This window comes from Nothobranchius furzeri, chromosome 9, assembly GCF_043380555.1.
Source record: "Nothobranchius furzeri strain GRZ-AD chromosome 9, NfurGRZ-RIMD1, whole genome shotgun sequence".
Classification (NCBI taxonomy): domain Eukaryota; kingdom Metazoa; phylum Chordata; class Actinopteri; order Cyprinodontiformes; family Nothobranchiidae; genus Nothobranchius; species Nothobranchius furzeri.
The window spans coordinates 58978946-58995971 of record NC_091749.1 but is presented as its reverse complement, the minus strand read 5'-3'; the positions used below and the strand labels follow the sequence as shown (position 1 = coordinate 58995971).

Below are 17026 nucleotides of genomic sequence, written 5' to 3'. Positions count from 1 at the left end.
GTCTTCGTCTTCGTCCGCTTATCCGGGTCCGGGTCGCGGGGGCAGCATCCCAATTAGGGAGCTCCAGGCCGTCCTCTCCCCGGCCTTGTCCACCAGCTCCTCCGGCAGGACCCCAAGGCGTTCCCGGACCAGATTGGAGATGTAACCTCTCCAACGTGTCCTGGGTCGACCCGGGGGCCTTCTGCCGGCAGGACATGCCCGAAACACCTCCCCGGGGAGGCGTCCAGGTGGCATCCTGACCAGATGCCCAAACCACCTCAACTGGCTCCTTTCGATCCGGAGGAGCAGCGGTTCTACTCCGAGTCCCTCCCGAATGTCCGAGCTCCTCACCCTATCTCTAAGGCTGAGCCCGGCCACCCTACGGAGGAAACTCATTTCGGCCGCTTGTATCCGCGATCTCGTTCTTTCGGTCATTACCCAAAGCTCATGACCATAGGTGAGGATTGGGACGTAGATCGACCGGTAAATCGAGAGCCTGGCTTTCTGGCTCAGCTCCCTCTTCACCACGACAGATCGGCTCAGCGTCCGCATCACTGCAGATGCCGAACCAATCCGCCTGTCGATCTCCCGATCCCTCCTACCCTCACTCGTGAACAAGACCCCGAGATACTTAAACTCCTCCACTTGAGGTAGGACCTCTCCCCCGACCCGGAGGTGGCAAGCCACCCTTTTCCGGTCGAGAACCATGGTCTCAGATTTGGAGGTGCTGATCCTCATCCCAGAACCCGACTTTGAAAACCGTAGTAAGAGAAATAACGTACGGATTATTGGACTTAAAGAAGGGGTGGAGGCACCCTGGAACATCGACAAATATGTGACGGAGATTCTGGCCAAAGCACTTGAGCTTTCGGGAAGTGAATTTGAAATTGAATGTGCGCATCGTTCCCCGGTGCCAATGCCGGAACCTAACGAGCCTCCCAGGGCGATATTTGTCCTCTTTCTACGTTCATCTGCCAGGGAGAAAGTACTACGGGTGGCCAGAGAGAAGCGTGGAGTCGATTGGCAAGGCGTCAAGCTTTCCTTCTTTGAAGTTGTTACAAGGGAGCTGGCGGAGAAGTGGAAGGCTTTCAACTCGGTGAAGAAGCGTCTCCGAGAGCTACAAGTGAAGCACAGGTTGGTGTATCCTGCAACGCTCATCTTTACGTGGAACGGACAAAAGAAAGCATTCAAAGACGGAAAGAAGGCCGAGAAGTTTCTGCAGGAGTCGACTTAGAGGAGTGCAGGACATGAAGTAACAGATCGGAGAAGCGTATGCGAATTTTAAAATAAGGTAACAAATACACAATGGGCATCACGGGGTTGCGGCGGTTGTGCTGCTGTCGGACGATTAGTGTGTCTCACGGAACAAGGGCAGTTTAGTGTCTCAAGCTAAAGTTAGGTTTGGGTGGGAGGGGAGGGAGGGGGCGTTTAACGATGTTGTTTTGGGTTGTTATGCGAGATCAGTGATTCTTAAACAGATGCAACTTTTCTGAAGCTGTAAAAAAAGTGCATAAATGAAATTAAATGTTTTGCAACTGACCGAAAATCAAGTTTTTTCTGCAAATATGAGGGCCTTTAGCCTTATTTTAGCTTTAGCCATAAAGAGCTGTTGCTCCTGAATATCAATAAGTATTTACAAACATGCATAAATAAACAATATTCTTTAGATGTCCACAGGTGTGTGTAATGCAAATAAAATAACTGATGACATGGGTGTTTACAGTATTTTATGTATTGAGACAAGCTGCATGTATTTTTTCATGGAATAAAAATCCAACTATAAGCAATAAATAAAAAATGTCGTGCACAGAGTTAACGACATTGTTGCAACAGTATCAGAAGCTTTTCATTTAAAACAAAGCAATGGGAAGCCCCCTCCATGGATCCCTCCTTTTCCTTTCTTTTTCTGTGCATTATTTCTCTCCCCCCCCCCCTTTTTTTTTCATTTTTCTGCAACCTCTACCCCTTTACCCCCTTTACCCCCCGTAAACCCCCCCCCCCACCCACCCACCCACCACAACACACACACCAAGGTACCCCTTCCCCCGTCTAGGACAATCCTCCTCTTCGCTCTCTCTCTCTCCCTCTCCCACTCCCTCCCTCTCCTCCTGTGTCTGTTTCATCCCTGCTCCATCTCCATGTCCCTCCCTCCACTCTTCTTCATTTAATAGTGGACCTCAGAGTGGTTGCCATGTCGACCAGCCAGCATATTACTATGGCAACCACTCTGAGCGAGACGAGGCTGCTGATTAGCGAGAGATGTCTAGTGTTGCCTGGCCAGTGAAGGTTGGGGAAGAAAGGGGGGTACATGGGTCTGCTGTGTGTGTGTGTGTGTGTGTGTGTGTGTGTGTGTGTGTGTGTGTGTGTGTGTGTGTGTGTGTGTGTGATGTAAAAGAAAAAAATAATTGTAGCAACTGAAAGTTGGTTCTCATTGCGATCCAAAAACACAATACCTCAGATTACAAATCACAAGGGCACCTGCACTCTTGTCCTGTCTGAAGGCATTTTTATTATTTTTTACAGCATAAATGTGACAATTTCTTCACACCTCACTGTACTTTTATAATGTATTATTGTATTATTTTATATTTTTAGTATTTTTTTCATTGCCTTATAGTAGAAAGGACAGTTTCCTCACATTTAGTGCACCCACAAAGGCCTCCGGTATAGCTTTTCTTCATTTTAGTGTTTTTTTGCATGCAAACTGAGCCACGTTCAGAATGCTGCTCTTGCTGTATTTGGGCAGAATCATATCTAGTGTTATGACACGTGAAAGATTGAGTGGGGAGAGCTTTTAAAAAGCTGCACCCTCCTTCAAGAACACTAATGAACGCTGTAGAGGATGCCTGAGACCTCCCAGATCCATCAGAGAAACTAATTACAAGATCCAATTAAAGAGAGAGAGGGAGAAAAAGGAGAAGACGGAAACGGGGGAGAGAGAGAATATAAGGGGGGTGGTGGTGAAGGGATTGGGGGGTCTCTCTCTCCCCTTACCACTGACCCAGCCAAGCCGTCAGCTCATTCAAGACAGTAATTATAGCTTATTTATTATTCATCCTGGAGCTAAATAAGAGCGTGACATTTCAATAACAATAATAAGGGCAGAAAAAAAAGGCAGCTCAAACTACAGACTTACTAATTGCGGTGCTCAGAGATTAAACGACTGGAAAAATGTTGTTATTTACTTATTCATAACATGGAGACCAGTCATAAGAGCATGCCAATGCACTTTGCTGGAAATGAGTCTAAAGGCTTGTCTCATGAGAGCTGTCTGGTGGACATAATCCTCAGCCAACCCGTAACGCCGCGCTTCCCTTAACAAGTGGGATTGGAATCGCAGAGCAAAGCCTTAATGGCTTTCACTCTCTGTTTTTATTGTGACTCTGCCTCATTAGGATGAAGGAAGAAATCTTGTAAAATCAGCTAAAAACAATAAAAAAGCTATTTTTGTTTGAATGCTTGCACACAAGGAAAGAGTTTATTCAGGTAAATCTAATTGATTTCTGATTATTTGATATTTTATTAGCTTCTATTGTTTACTAAGGTTGTTATGCGGATTCCCTCCAACTTGAACTTGAGGCCACTTATTCAGTCACCCGCTGCTGGCCTCATTGGCAGAGGTGGCAAATATCACATAATGATGAAGTGGAGATGACATTGCACTCATCACAAATTAGAGATGAGTTTCAAAGCGTGGCAGCCTGTAAGTGAGTGTCACCTTGGGTCTGCAGGTCCAATCTTGCCTCGTTTCCAGAACACTCTGCAGCTCTTCCTGTTGAAACTAAAATGAAATTAGTCCGCCTGTACTAACATTTAGATTTTGTACATATCACTCATTACATTCTTCTTCAGCTTTTGCTTTGCTGAGATTTTCCTACATCATGTGATAGAAGCATTGCAGCTAATTTGGAATGTTAGAAAAGGAAATTTAAAAAAAAGGAGGATTTTTCAGTCTGCATTAAGAGTACAGCGGAGGATCTTGTTCTTCCGAGTGGATCATCAGAACCATTGGTCCGCATAACTGTCAATCATTCTGGTGAAGCTTTCACGCAAGGCTGTCGTCCTCCTCCGTGCCCGTTCCTGGATTATTTTTCACTTCCTGCACGTGTGCATTTTGTTTATGTGTAGAGCAACACACCTTCCTTCTTCACCGTTCTCACCAGGTTCTTTTGAAAATGGCTGAAAGTCACAAGAGAAATAGTGCCTTCGAGGTCTATGATAAGGTGAGAAAGGCCTCCAAAGTGAGAAACGAGACCAGAGTTTTTTAGGAGACTCTTTTCAACGATGGCGTGTGCTGAACGCAAAGGTTGGACTCCCCACAGACGCCTCTGTTGCCGGTTTTCTGCTCGACAGGTAAGCTAAAGTTCGGCATGCTATTTGGAGAAATTCATTTCAGATCAGTGCTAGAAGAAGTGCTGCAAGCCCGGCAGCTAGAAACAGAGCGAGCACGAGGACAACAGGGCATTCTCTCCCATGTACAATTTTTCCAAGCAAGGAGAGGGCGGTTCTTTCCTGAAATTCAGAAACATCCTCCGACATGACTTTAAGTTTGGTGGAGGATGGTTGAAAGCAGGAGGAGGAGGAGGAGGAGGTTGAAAGCAGAATCACAACTGTTGTAAACAACTCTGCCGCAGTCTACTGAAGCTATCGCTAACAAGCTATCAGAGACTCAAACTAAATGATACTAATTACAAAGTAAAACGATCCACACCATTGGATAACACTTTTATTACTTACCGGTCTAGTAGCAACAAAGCCAGGTCACCATCAGTCCGTGATTTTGTTGCCTCCTTTAGCTCCTTGAAGGCCGATGTTCATTCAGATTTTAGCTCTTACTTTTACTTCCAGGTTCCAGACTTTTACTTCCAGGTTCTAGGTTATTCTTCTTGCCGGTCAGCAAACTGAAAAAGCTAACTGCTAGTGTTAATATTAGCTACCAACACACTAAACAGCTCTAGTTGTAAAGCAGGAAGAGACCTCCCACTAATGTTCCTACCCTAATCACAAAACAGTTAAGTGCAGTTTCGGATCCATCTGAAGTTGCTCAATTTTCTGGCTCAATAATCACTGAAACCAGTAGCTAAAGGTGTTAAAAACACTTTAGTGCGGCTTTACGAAAGGCATTGTACCTTCATGTTTACCGATTTGTGTTTGATCACACTCTGTTTTTTTCTGTCATTTACCTGCCAGCACTAAGAATAACCATTTTTGATCATACCATTCACATGATAGGTTTTCCATAACAGCACTCAGCTCAGGAAAAATAAAAATAAAAACACGAAGCCTTTGATTAGATCTGTTTGCATGTGTAGGTTCTTCTGACATGACATGAGAAGTCCTCCATCTCTCTCCTGCAGGAATCAGCATTGGCCTGCAGTCGCTTCATTTTCTGCATAAAGCCTTTGTCCTTGAATCTCAGAGGAGTTTTGTTAATGTTTAGTGACTCAAACAGCCACAGACTGCAGACGGTGTAAATGGAAAGTCAATATTGGGAGATAAGTAAAAGCATGTTAAGAGACAAATTTATATGCACTTTTTTAATAATAGGTTTTATCACATAAAACAGAAGACTGTGTTATTACGGGTTTCTTATTTTTACAATTACAACCACAAACATGAAAATTTCAGAGCAGCAGGCAGGACCTTTGTCCATGTGATGAGATGATGGAACAGCAACGTGGTGACCTGTGGAGGACAGAAGGACGCTCCTGACTTTTGTGCCTTTCCAGTGCCAAGAGGGCAAGACGCTTTTACCACTTATCAGCTGATCCAGGACATGTGTTCAGGCGGAGCTGTTGAATTTATTGACTGATTCATTTGTGGTTTGCCGTACAGTTGCATAGAAACAGTAACCTTCTCAGTGGCCTAGTGGTATGAGCGTCCGCCCTGGGAATTGGGGTTCAAATCTGGTCTGGTCATACCAAAGACTTTAACTCTCCCACTGTCCTAATGGGTGTGACCCCACGAGGAAAGTTGACCATTGAGGAGGGTTGAGGGTTTATCCCTTGGGTCCATGTGGCAGGGGTGAGGAGTGAGCAGCACCTCACCCCTGCCACGTGGACCTCAAGGGATAAACCATCAATCCTGCTCAATGGTCAACTTTCCTCGTGGGGTCACACCCATTAGGACAGTGGGAGGGTTAAAAATGGGATCCAATGCCTCCCTGCTTGACACTCAGCTTTAAGGGGTTGGATTGGGGGGGTTAAACCACCAAATAGTTCCTGAGCACAGCCGATGCTGCAGCTCACCGCTCCCCACGGGGATGGGTCACATGCAGAAATGTAATTTCACCAGTGTGTGATGACTAGTGGAACTTTAATGGGACTCTGGACACACGTAGCCAGATCTCCCACAAACCGAGGATAGGCCTGTCATCCATAAAAAAATGAAGGCAAACTGCACCAAAAATGATTCTTTCAAAACTTCTGACCAAAGTGGAGATTCACGAATATTTCATGTGGACGTAACTAACAGAAATACTCTGACATCCTATGCAGATGCGCAGATAGGGTGGGGGATGGGGGGATCTGTCCCCCCCCAGATTCAGATCGACCCCGATTCGTCCCCCCAACTAAAGCCTGATTTATGCTTCTCCGTCTGCGTCAGTGCGGAGACACGCAACGCCATTATCCGTCCTTGCGTAGGGCTCCGGCAGGCACGCAAGTACGTACGGAGTCGAGCCCACTTTTTTAAACATCTGTCGAACGAGACGGATTACGCAAGCTTGTGATTGGTCAGGACGCCGCTGTTGTTTACAGTGCCGCCATTGCAAAGAGAGCCGAGGATAACTAGCGGCAGACACAGAGAAGCTTGAAGAACACCTTGCGAAAGCACTCTAAAAATATGAACGTTTAATTCTCCCGTGACTGGAGGAGTGAAAAGATGTGCAGCAAGCGTTTTATTTGTGGACGGAAATGACAGGAAACGTGGGTTTAGAGGTGGTGAGCGCATGAAGAGATGGAGGAGAATGAGAGACAAATATGTCCGTGTTAAAAGTCTCTTATATACAAAAAACACAATATAAACACACTATCTTGGACCAATACATGACAGGATACCACAGAACAGCGCTACGCCCTCTGTTGTCCTGCCGGGCAATTGCTTAGCAACACTCTCCAGGAGACGGAGAAGTATGAGAGCAAAACGCTTCCATCAATCCGTGCGTGTCTGTCCCTTGCGGAGCTGACGGAGAAGCATAAACTAGGCTTAAGGCCAGAAAGAAAACAAAATCGGAGGTTAAGCGCTTGAAGCTCCTTTCTCCAATTACATTGAATGCAGCATGACGTAAACAAACACCGACTCCAGAGGCGCCAAAGTGGTTGCTGCTAGGACCATCGACATACATATAGGCTAGGATGCAGGATGAAGCGAAAAAGGCAAGCAACAATTACTGCGTATTTAAAAATGACCAACAGTGTAAGTAGGCGGGGCCAATCTGTCTGTTTATGCATGTTGGTTCTAGTTTCAGTACATTGTTGTCAGTGTTGGGACTTACTCGTTATAAGCGCCAAAGCCTCATTGCTGACTTTAACAAGTCTCATCTACAAATATGATCCCTCATGAAGTTACTACTTTACATCAGAAGATAGTGGAGATGTGTAACCTTCAGGCTGAGCAAAGTTTGGGAATTTTTAGAGCTTGAAAAATGCCTCCCGCTGAGACGGGGAGAGGAGGAGATATGCAAATGTTAGATACATGGATGTAATTTTGGGGGGGACAGGGGGGGCATGTCCCCCCCACTTTTTCCTAAGTCAAGTTTTGACCCCTGCACTTTTTACCATCCAAAAACAATATTACGCTATATTAACTTGGCACTGGTTGAGCTCTAGGACCAAGCGGAAAACAACCATTAGTGTTGAAGCCTGTTTCCCATTAGAGCATACTGTAAAGATACACCCCCCCACACACACACACCCACACCCCCACACCCCGCCTCCTGTGTGTGTGTGTGTGTGTGTGTGTGTGTGTGTGTGTGTGTGTGTGTGTGTGTGTGTGTGTGTGTGTTTGGGGGAGGGTACATTGGAACTTTGTCCCCCCTCCCAGTCTGAAAATCCCATCTGCGCCCCTGATCCTATGTGACCTGTGTATTTACTCGGTACACTCAGTTTCTGCACTAAATAGAAGACCGCAGGCGAAGGACGACGTTCAGGACGGTTATGCATCTAGTCATTCCATATTCAACAAATATTTTTCAGCAAAGACGTTGAAGATGTGGGGAACTACTGCCACCTACAGGCTCGGTATTCCTATGAATGTGCTTCACAATGCATAGTGTTTTATTTCTTTTTGTGTGTGCTGAAAACAAGTTGGCGTGGACCCACGTTTTTCTCTAGATGGGCTGGACAGAAAACTAGCTACATGTGTACATGGTCTTTTGTGACTGAGCACACAAAGCCAGGTGCTTTGTGGGACAATTGCAGAACCTAACAGACCCCCCCCCCCCCCCCAAAAAAGGAAAAGTTTAAAAAACTGAATCTTGAATCTTCTTTGACACTCAAAGAAAACAGGAAAATCATTAAAAAAAGCAACAAATTCCACCTCATTAGCTTCCCTTTTAACTCTTTCACTCAATTGACGTGGGAAAGCATCCATATGATTACACACATATAGGTCACACTTAAAGCCTTGTACGACGAATACACAGATAAACACACTGGCACATTCACAAAGTATGTGCACGCTATCCAGATCGCACCCCCTCGAGGCTGTGGGGCAGCGCCTGAGCGATGTCTCCCTAGGGGGCTGATATTTTATAGTTTGTGTCCATCAGTGCTGCAGCCTGGGGCACCAGGGTTGACAGTAAGTGCTCTCAACACCGGTGACACTGATTCATCTGAGGCCTGACACAGATGAGAGGGAAAGGGGGAGAAGCAGAAAAGACATAAAATGCAGAGAAGCGGGTAATTTTTTTTAGCGTAATAAATACACACGATGCCTTCATGTGTTCCAGTAGCTTTTGGTACCAGATAAATATACGTTTGGTGGTTTGAGGTGATTCTCTAAAAGTCAAAGGGTGGGACTGTGACGCGGTGGACTAATATGGCTAGCCGAGGCTAGACAAGAGAGATTGGCTTGAGGAAGAGTCTCCAATCTAACGTGGCATTTCAATTTCTCATTCCTCCTTATGGCTGTGCTGTGCCCTGCTGAGCCTCTTCTACATATATATAAGGAGGACGCCTCTGAACCCCAGCCTTCTAGATGCGCATACTAAGCAATCAATGTGTCACCTCTTCCTGACAATCCCCTTTTTTTTTTGTATGGCGGCCATGCACATTTTTTCTTGTCAGCAAAAAGTAATTTGCTGTATTGTGATTCAGTCCTAAAACTTGGTGACGAGGTGTCTGATTAGTCGCTACCTCACCCCTCCCCTGGATATACACCTTCTCCCAGCCTCACCCCACAATATGGAAAACCCAAAGGTAGAGCCCCCAACCCCCATTCTGTTTTTACCCAGCTGCACCCCCACGCCCCGTCCCCCTTCTTAGCACACCGAGCCCAACGCGGTTGCATCAACGCAGGCTGCTAAATTAGATAAGCAGGGCTGCGGTGCAGCGGTCCTGATTAATAAAAGATGCAGCGCTCCCTTGGGAACGGCCCCTCCGAGGGCCGAGCAGAATCCACCCACAGACAATAGTTTGCTCGTGCACAATGAACAGGAAATGGGGAGAACGGACCAATCAGGGGAATGTAACATTTGACGCAGGACTGTCCTGTGACCCTCTCTGACATTACTCAAGCAGGATAACAGATGATAACTACTCTTGGAAGTGAAAAAAAAATATTAACATATTCCTTTATTTCCTATGCTTATCCTTTGACACGCGGTGGACATCCTGGACAGCACTGGTCGGTTTATGTTTATGTATATTGTAAAGAAATAGGAACACAAAAGATTTGTGAAAATAATGTATTTTAAAAATAAGCTGAAAGCCTGAAAATGCTGTTTGTTTGTTCTTTTCAGACTTTTTCAGATTTGTATCGCCTTAAATCCATGTCTGGAATTAACACAGTAACAAAAACTGAAATTAAGACTTATATTAATTTTTGGATGAAAAAAGGCCCTCACAGTGTTGCTGTTTAGTACAATTGATCTTGGATTAATAAAGTACCTTTGATTTGATTTGATTTGATTTGAGCTATGACACGTTAATTAATAAAAGTTAAATCAAATACTTGATTTTTTCCCTCATATGCATCAAGAGTTCTTCATTTGATACTAACCTTTAAAAGCTGGTTCCTAAGCAGAAGATCGTTTACATCATTGGACGCTTTCGGACAGAGAAGCTCTAAAGTCTGGGATACACTGGAGAAAGACGCGCTGCACATTTGAAACATTTGAAGTGCTCGAGGCAATGAAAGCAGTTTGTAAAATTAACATTCAGGTTGAATGAGGTCGTCTGGATTAGTGTGGCACCTACAGACAAATCTGAAGGTTTCAGGGTCACAGCATCAGATGACTGGTGGAGACCAGAAACATCAAATCAGATAGTGCTCAGAATTACAATCAAGGCTTTTTCATTGTCGCCACTTCACTCACACTCTTGTAGTATTTAAAGAGATAAGTGAAATTTAGTCAGTTGCCATATTTACCGGAATTAGATAAGTGGGGAAAAGCATTTTGTAACCAGCCCAGTCATTCTTCTAATTTGGCAGCATCCCATTAGCTTTAGCTTAGCATAAACAATGTAAGTGAATGGTAGCAACTAGCATTTCATGTGTAAAAAAGTCATGAAAATGACTCAATAATGATCCTAAGTTTTTCTTTGTGACCCCAATAATCACATGAACTGCAAATGAAAATAATAACATGAAGGAATCACAGGAGCCATTTCAGACTTGGGACTCCATTACAACAAAGCTCAACTGCAAGCCGCCGCTGCAGAGGCCCACGAACATGACACAGCTGCTCCTGAACTCACCCTTGTGCTTTGTCGTGATGTAGTCCCAAGTCTAAATCAGCTCCTGTGATTCATTTGTGTTAGTTATTAGTTTGATTCAAGGTTACCAATAACAATTAGGATCAATATTCAGTAATTCTCATGACTTTACACACAAAATGCTAGCTGTTACCATTCACTTACAGTGTTTATGCTAAGCTAAATACTGCCAGATCAGGAGAATAACTTTATGCTTGACGTGTCCGCGAGGTCCGCACGGCTCCGCACGGCTCCGCACGGAAAAGTTGCGTCATTTTGCGTCATTTTAACAACCACGCCCCTCCACCGCGCCTCCGCACGGCCCAGAATTTCCGCAACGCGCACCTCGGAAAATTTCTAACCACGCGGACGGACGGACGGACGGACGCAGAAAAACATGGCTGACTGGCAAGAACTAGTACGGCAGAGGTTCGTAAATACATACATTTGTATGATTCAGCTCTCAAAGATCACCGTGATCAACATGTTGTTAATAATTCTTGGAGAGAAATAACTCGCACTGTCGGAAAAGACGAGAACGCTGTTAAAAAATGCTGAAATGCCATGTTGTAAACAGTCATTTTTACTTCTACTATGGTGTAGTGTTGGGTGCTTGTAGAGCTCCATGCTGCCCCGTTCAGTTTGGGAGAATATTGGCTCACCGCAGAGACGAGCCACACGAACCATAAACACTGCGAGTTGTGAAGCGCGTTCCATCCGCGAGCCGCATCACCGCGCGGAAAGTGAATGCGTCAAGCATAAACCAAGCTTAAGATTAGTGGACCCAGTGGTCTCCTTTAAAAAGCAGCTGAAAACTCGCCTGTTCAAGCTGCCTTTGGTGAGACCGTCGTCACCACCCTCTCCTTATTCTGTTCTTGTTCCGCCTTTCCCGGGATCCACTGATTTCCCTCTTTCCTTTTCATTTCTCCCTCTCTTTTATGACTTTTTTTCTTTTCTCCTTTTAAACATATTTGCATCATTTTATACCTACATATTTTGTTTTGTTTTTGTGAAGCTCCTCGTGATTTTTATCTTGAGAGGCGTTGTGTAAAAGATCGTCTTCTTCTTCTTTCTGAATACTGCAGTTAAACTGAATGAGATTGTTTTCTTAGCCACCCAACAATGGCTCAGACAACATGAAAAATAACTTTATAAAGTTCTGATTTAAATCCCTAACCAAAGGCTTAAAATACAAAAAAATTAAATAAATAAAAAACACTTTGCATAAACGGTTAGATATTTTGTAAATCCAATCTTTGGTAAAACTAATGAAAAAGTTGAATTTTTGTTTTAGATGGGAAACAAAATCATATATCATATACAAATAAGATGCTAATATGCTGTTGAACTTGCCTTTGACGTTTTATGTTTATTAAATTGATAAAAATTTCTAAAGTATTGCAAGCTTCAGGTCTCTTTCTGATCTGTTATTATATTTTAGTTGACTAGCTTTTCTCTAAAACAGTGACACAAACAGTGAGGGGTGAGCGGAACAATACTTGATAAAGAGTGAAAATGTCTTTTTAAATCAGAACTTCCTATCAAATAGAAGGACATTTATTACATATAAATGTGTCATTTATGTGTGTATGTGTGCATTTATACACGTAAACAACAGCAGTTCTGATCAGAGTGTGTGGCTAAAGCCTGATTTCTTCACGTTTTTTGCGGTCCTGCGTCATTTCTATTCACATTTGTCACCGAATGGCTTTGTTACCAGGAGCATATTACTCCTCTTACTGCTCATGTTTATCAGCAAGCCAGCAGCAATCCGGTTGCCTATGGAGACCACTGAAATCAAGGCAGCATAACTACCTGGGTTTCCTTTTAACTGCATGCCTAAATTGAGCGTTTAAGCTGTGTGTTTTTTTTATGATTCATAATAACACAAAAGCATTCACTGAATCCATCCACCCAATGCTAAACAAGTTCAGCAGGCAAATGCCGAGCTGCATCGGGGATTCAGCGTTCATCGATGGTCATGCATGTTTTACGTCTGCTCCCACGACGCCGGCGTGATTGCTGCATGGATCATGACCGCTTGAGTATTTATCTTTAAATAACCTCCACCCCCCGCCGCCATGAACAATAGTGTGACAGTTCTAATTTTCCAGCGAGATAAAGGTAGTCATATTGAGATGAAAAAGGTCAAGGGTTGACTTGTGAGCTTCTGATTGGCTCAGAGCTTCTCGTTGCCCCCCGGAGATGAAATGGAAAGGGATATTTCATTTATAGCATCACCCTTCTAGACTGTGTAGCAATTTTAGGTGATGAGGAGGCCCAGATCAGTAATGATCAAACAATAAACACACACACACACACACACACACACACACACACACACACACACACACAAATGGTGCCTGAAGTGATGTCATGCATCAGCAAGTTTTGTCTTTTGCTGCTTTATATGATCAAAGAGACATGCTGTATACATTTTCTGTATGTTCCTTTTAATATTTAGAGATTCAAATGCTGCTGCCCCTCCAACCAGGGAAGATTGATGGCTTTTGTTTATACATATGTATAAGATGCTGATATGCTGTTGAACTTGCCTTTGACCTTCATCTGCTGACACGTGCTCACCCAGCTACAGCTGCATTGTAGTTCTGAGGTGCGGCTCTTTCATGTTCCGTTACCACGCACCCATTTTCCCTCAATTAACACGTTAGAAGCTGTAGACTCAAGCTAGATGTCGTATTTGTGACATAAAGACCACACAGCAGATAAACAGCCATGAACAAATGTGCGCATGTCATATTTTATGTTTTGTTTTTTCCCACTTGTCAGCTTTTGCAGAATCTATTTGGGCTTTTTTCAACGTTCTGTTGATGCTTTTCTTTCCTTTAATTCCGCCCTGAGGACCAGATGCATCACATTATTCCGTGACCCACGCTGTGTTCTCCACAGAGCAGTTCAGCCAGTGGGAGTGGCCTGAGCTTGTTGAGGAAGCTGCCCTTTAAGGTCACAACAATGGTCATGTGATAGGCTAGTGGAGCCCCCTTGGGCCACATGACAAACCGAGCTGCCAGAGCGAGGTGTGTGTCAGGGGTGTTTTTCCACAAAGCATTCTATAAAAGTGTAACTGGGCTGTGTTTGCCCTTTCCTCCTGCTCTGCGCTCAGCCAACAGGCCCCTGAAGATCTCTTAAAAAGTGCTGATCCACGGAGCCGGGTTGGCGCTCTTGTAATCCTCCCAGCTCTGCTCCAGCTCTCTTCATGTTTACACCCCTCTGCATCTCCTTCGCATTCCCTCACGTTCTCCCGCGCTGATGTGAGGGACGAGGTGATGGGATGGGGAGGCTTGCATGAGCCCCCGAGCTAATTACCCCACATTAGAGCATGACTAAATAAATTGTAAGTGCTGCTAATTGCTTGCCAGTGAAAACAATAACTGTGGTTGTTGCCCAGAGGCTCTGGGGTAGTGAGAGGCTGGGGACCTGGGGACCGGAGGGGCCCTGGCACCGGGCCAGCGTGAAGACACCAGCACCATCAGTCAACTGCTGAAGTCACACACCACTTGGCGCTGCTGCCTCACTCCGCCCCTCACCCACCCGAGTCTGGCAGGAAGAGTATCCCTGCAGCCTGCCAGGCAGCGAGAAATAAGCCGTACATGACGAGTGCAGACAAACTGAGTCTGTCTGTAGAGCCATCATACATCACTGCATTAATAAACATGAATTAGTAATGGCACAATTAGATGGGGCTGTTCTGACATTTACTGGTACAATAATGGTGTTCTTCCTCTCCACAACCCCCCCTTTGGCCTTTAGTGGAGCGCCATCAGACCTCAGACATTTATGAAGGGTTGAAGGGCTAGAATTGTCTCAGTCGCTCTATGTCTTAATCACTTTTTCATCTTAAGGGTCCACCTGAAGACTGAGTCTTTATGTTTTATAGGAACGGTTAAATAATGATTCATCTAGTCTTGTTGTAGTTTGGTGTATGATGTAAGTGTGTGTGTGTGTGTGTGTTTCCTTTCAGGTTGCAATCTGCTGTGTTTGTGAAGATAACATTCGAACAACCGACGCTGCCACCCAGAGCTGCCGAGGCCCAAAGGTACGTGAGTGCGGACCGACCTGGACGTAACCAGACATTTGCCTCTGTCACAGCAGCAGATGAAACATTAGTCAGACTCCGTGTTTCTTAGCAGTATTATTGACTCAGACGTCCTCGTTATGAACCCGACCAAGGAAATTTTATTCAATTTGATCTTGTAAAAGAAAGAAAACGAAGGAATGTTGCCAAGTGAACACGTTTCGGTACTTTAGTCGAGGGCAAACGTTTTTAATCAGCTTCATGAATACATTTCGTCTGATTGATTCCTTTTTACAGTTTTTAAAATCTGGAGCAGATCTACATCTTTCTCTAGTATTTTTTTAGTTTGCTGTGTCAGGAAGAATTAAAGAAAACGTTAGTCTCCAAAAAACATGGCCGCCGAGAGCGCCACTCTACCCGCTTCTCCGTTTCCCTCTTAAACCAGCAGCTTCGTGATTGCAGTGTCATTCTTTGGCAGGGGCTTCCACCGTGTTCCCACGGGACTCGTGTGCTTTTGTTAGCTTGTCTGTGTACACACATGGCCTAATTAGTTGATTAGTTCAGCCTGACTGGCTTGTTAATTGAATAGTAATTTATATTTGATGTGTCTAATGAATAACCTAATTTATTCTTTGGCGCCCGTCCAGAGGTTCGCATTTGACAGGAGGAATCAGTCAGAAAGAACTGAAAGGAAAGATGAACATGGTTCAGTGCACAAGTGTTGCTTTGATAGCGCATGAATCAAGTCTTTGAGTAAGGAGATGATACTCATGAGTTTATCCTCCTAATTAAGCAGATTTAGACAATGGCAGCGCTTCGCCGTGAGTAAAAGAAGATCTGTAACAGAGGATGTTTTGGTTGTTTGTTCTCGTGTAGAAAACGATAAATTTGTTTTTGTTAACGCAGACTCGTGTACGGGACAACTGGGCTGACAGTTACAATGGTGATGAAAATGTTGCGCAATAGGGGAACAACTTAAGTTTTGGAGGAGCTGCATGAATGGCTCTGCGTTATGAGCCAGCCCTAATATTAAGTAATGTAAATAAATTCAGCTGAAGTGGCGACGTTATTCTAAACCAGGGGCATTCAACTCTAGGTCTGGAGGGCCGGAATCCAGCATTCTTTAGTTTTAACTCTCTTTCAGCCCACCTGATTTCAATCAGCAGGTGATTAACAGGCTTCTGCAGAGCCTGATGAGCTGCTGCACCGGTGATTCAGCCACTGAATCTAGTGTGTTGGAGCAGAGAAACCCCTAAAACATGCTGTATACCGGCCCTCCAGGACCAGGATTGAATACCCCAGTTCTAATCAAGGATGATTTTTGAGCCTGTTGGGCTAATGTCGTTGTCGAAGGAGCACACATTGATAGAAATCTTATTTTGGCATTTAAAAGACTGTTATACATCAACTGGCCAGAAAAAAGTGGCCACCTGGATTTACCTAAGCTAATAAGAAGGGGCCTCATATTGGATAATTGCTGCATGGACCATTGTCTTTCAACCGTCATGCTGCTCATTTCTTAAACAACCATGTGGAAAGACACATGTGGTGGTTGTGGAAAAGATGTTAGTCTGTGTGAGAAGGGTCAGATCGTTGGCATGCATCAAGCAGTGAAAACATTTAAGGAGATGCAGAAACGACTAAAATTGGGTTAAGAACTGTCCAACAGACTATTAAAAACTGGCCTGGCGAGTCCAGATGGACCCTGTTCCAGAGTGATGGTGCATCAGGGTAAGAAGAGAGGCAGATGAAGCGATGCACCCATCATGCCTTGTGCCTACTGTAAAAGTATGTGGAGGCAGTGCTATGATCTGGGCTTGCTGCAGTTGGTCAGGTCTAGGTTCAGCAACAGGATGTGCTCCAAGAATGAGGTCAGCTGACTACCTGAACATACTGAATGACCAGGTTATTCTATCTTCCCCGATGGCACAGGTATATTCCAAGATGACAATGCCAGGATTCATCGGGCTCAAATAGTGAAAGAGTGGTTCAGAGAGCATGAGACATCATTTTCACACAGTTTTTGGTGGTGACTTTTTTTCTGGTCACTGTGTGTGTGTGTGTGTGTGTGTGTGTGTGTGTGTGTGTGTGTGTG

The 17026-nt window shown here is 44.5% G+C and overlaps 1 protein-coding gene across 2 annotated transcripts in view; it reads left to right on the top strand.

Moving 5' to 3' along the window:
- zfhx3b (zinc finger homeobox 3b) overlaps positions 1–17026 on the top strand; it is a 250778-nt gene that overhangs the window by 45311 nt on the left and 188441 nt on the right. For both annotated transcript variants that reach the window (XM_070554993.1, XM_070554992.1), the window contains exon 3: positions 14878–14952. The gene's annotated coding sequence lies outside the window, so the exon portion shown is untranslated. The remainder of the gene's footprint in view (positions 1–14877; positions 14953–17026) is intronic.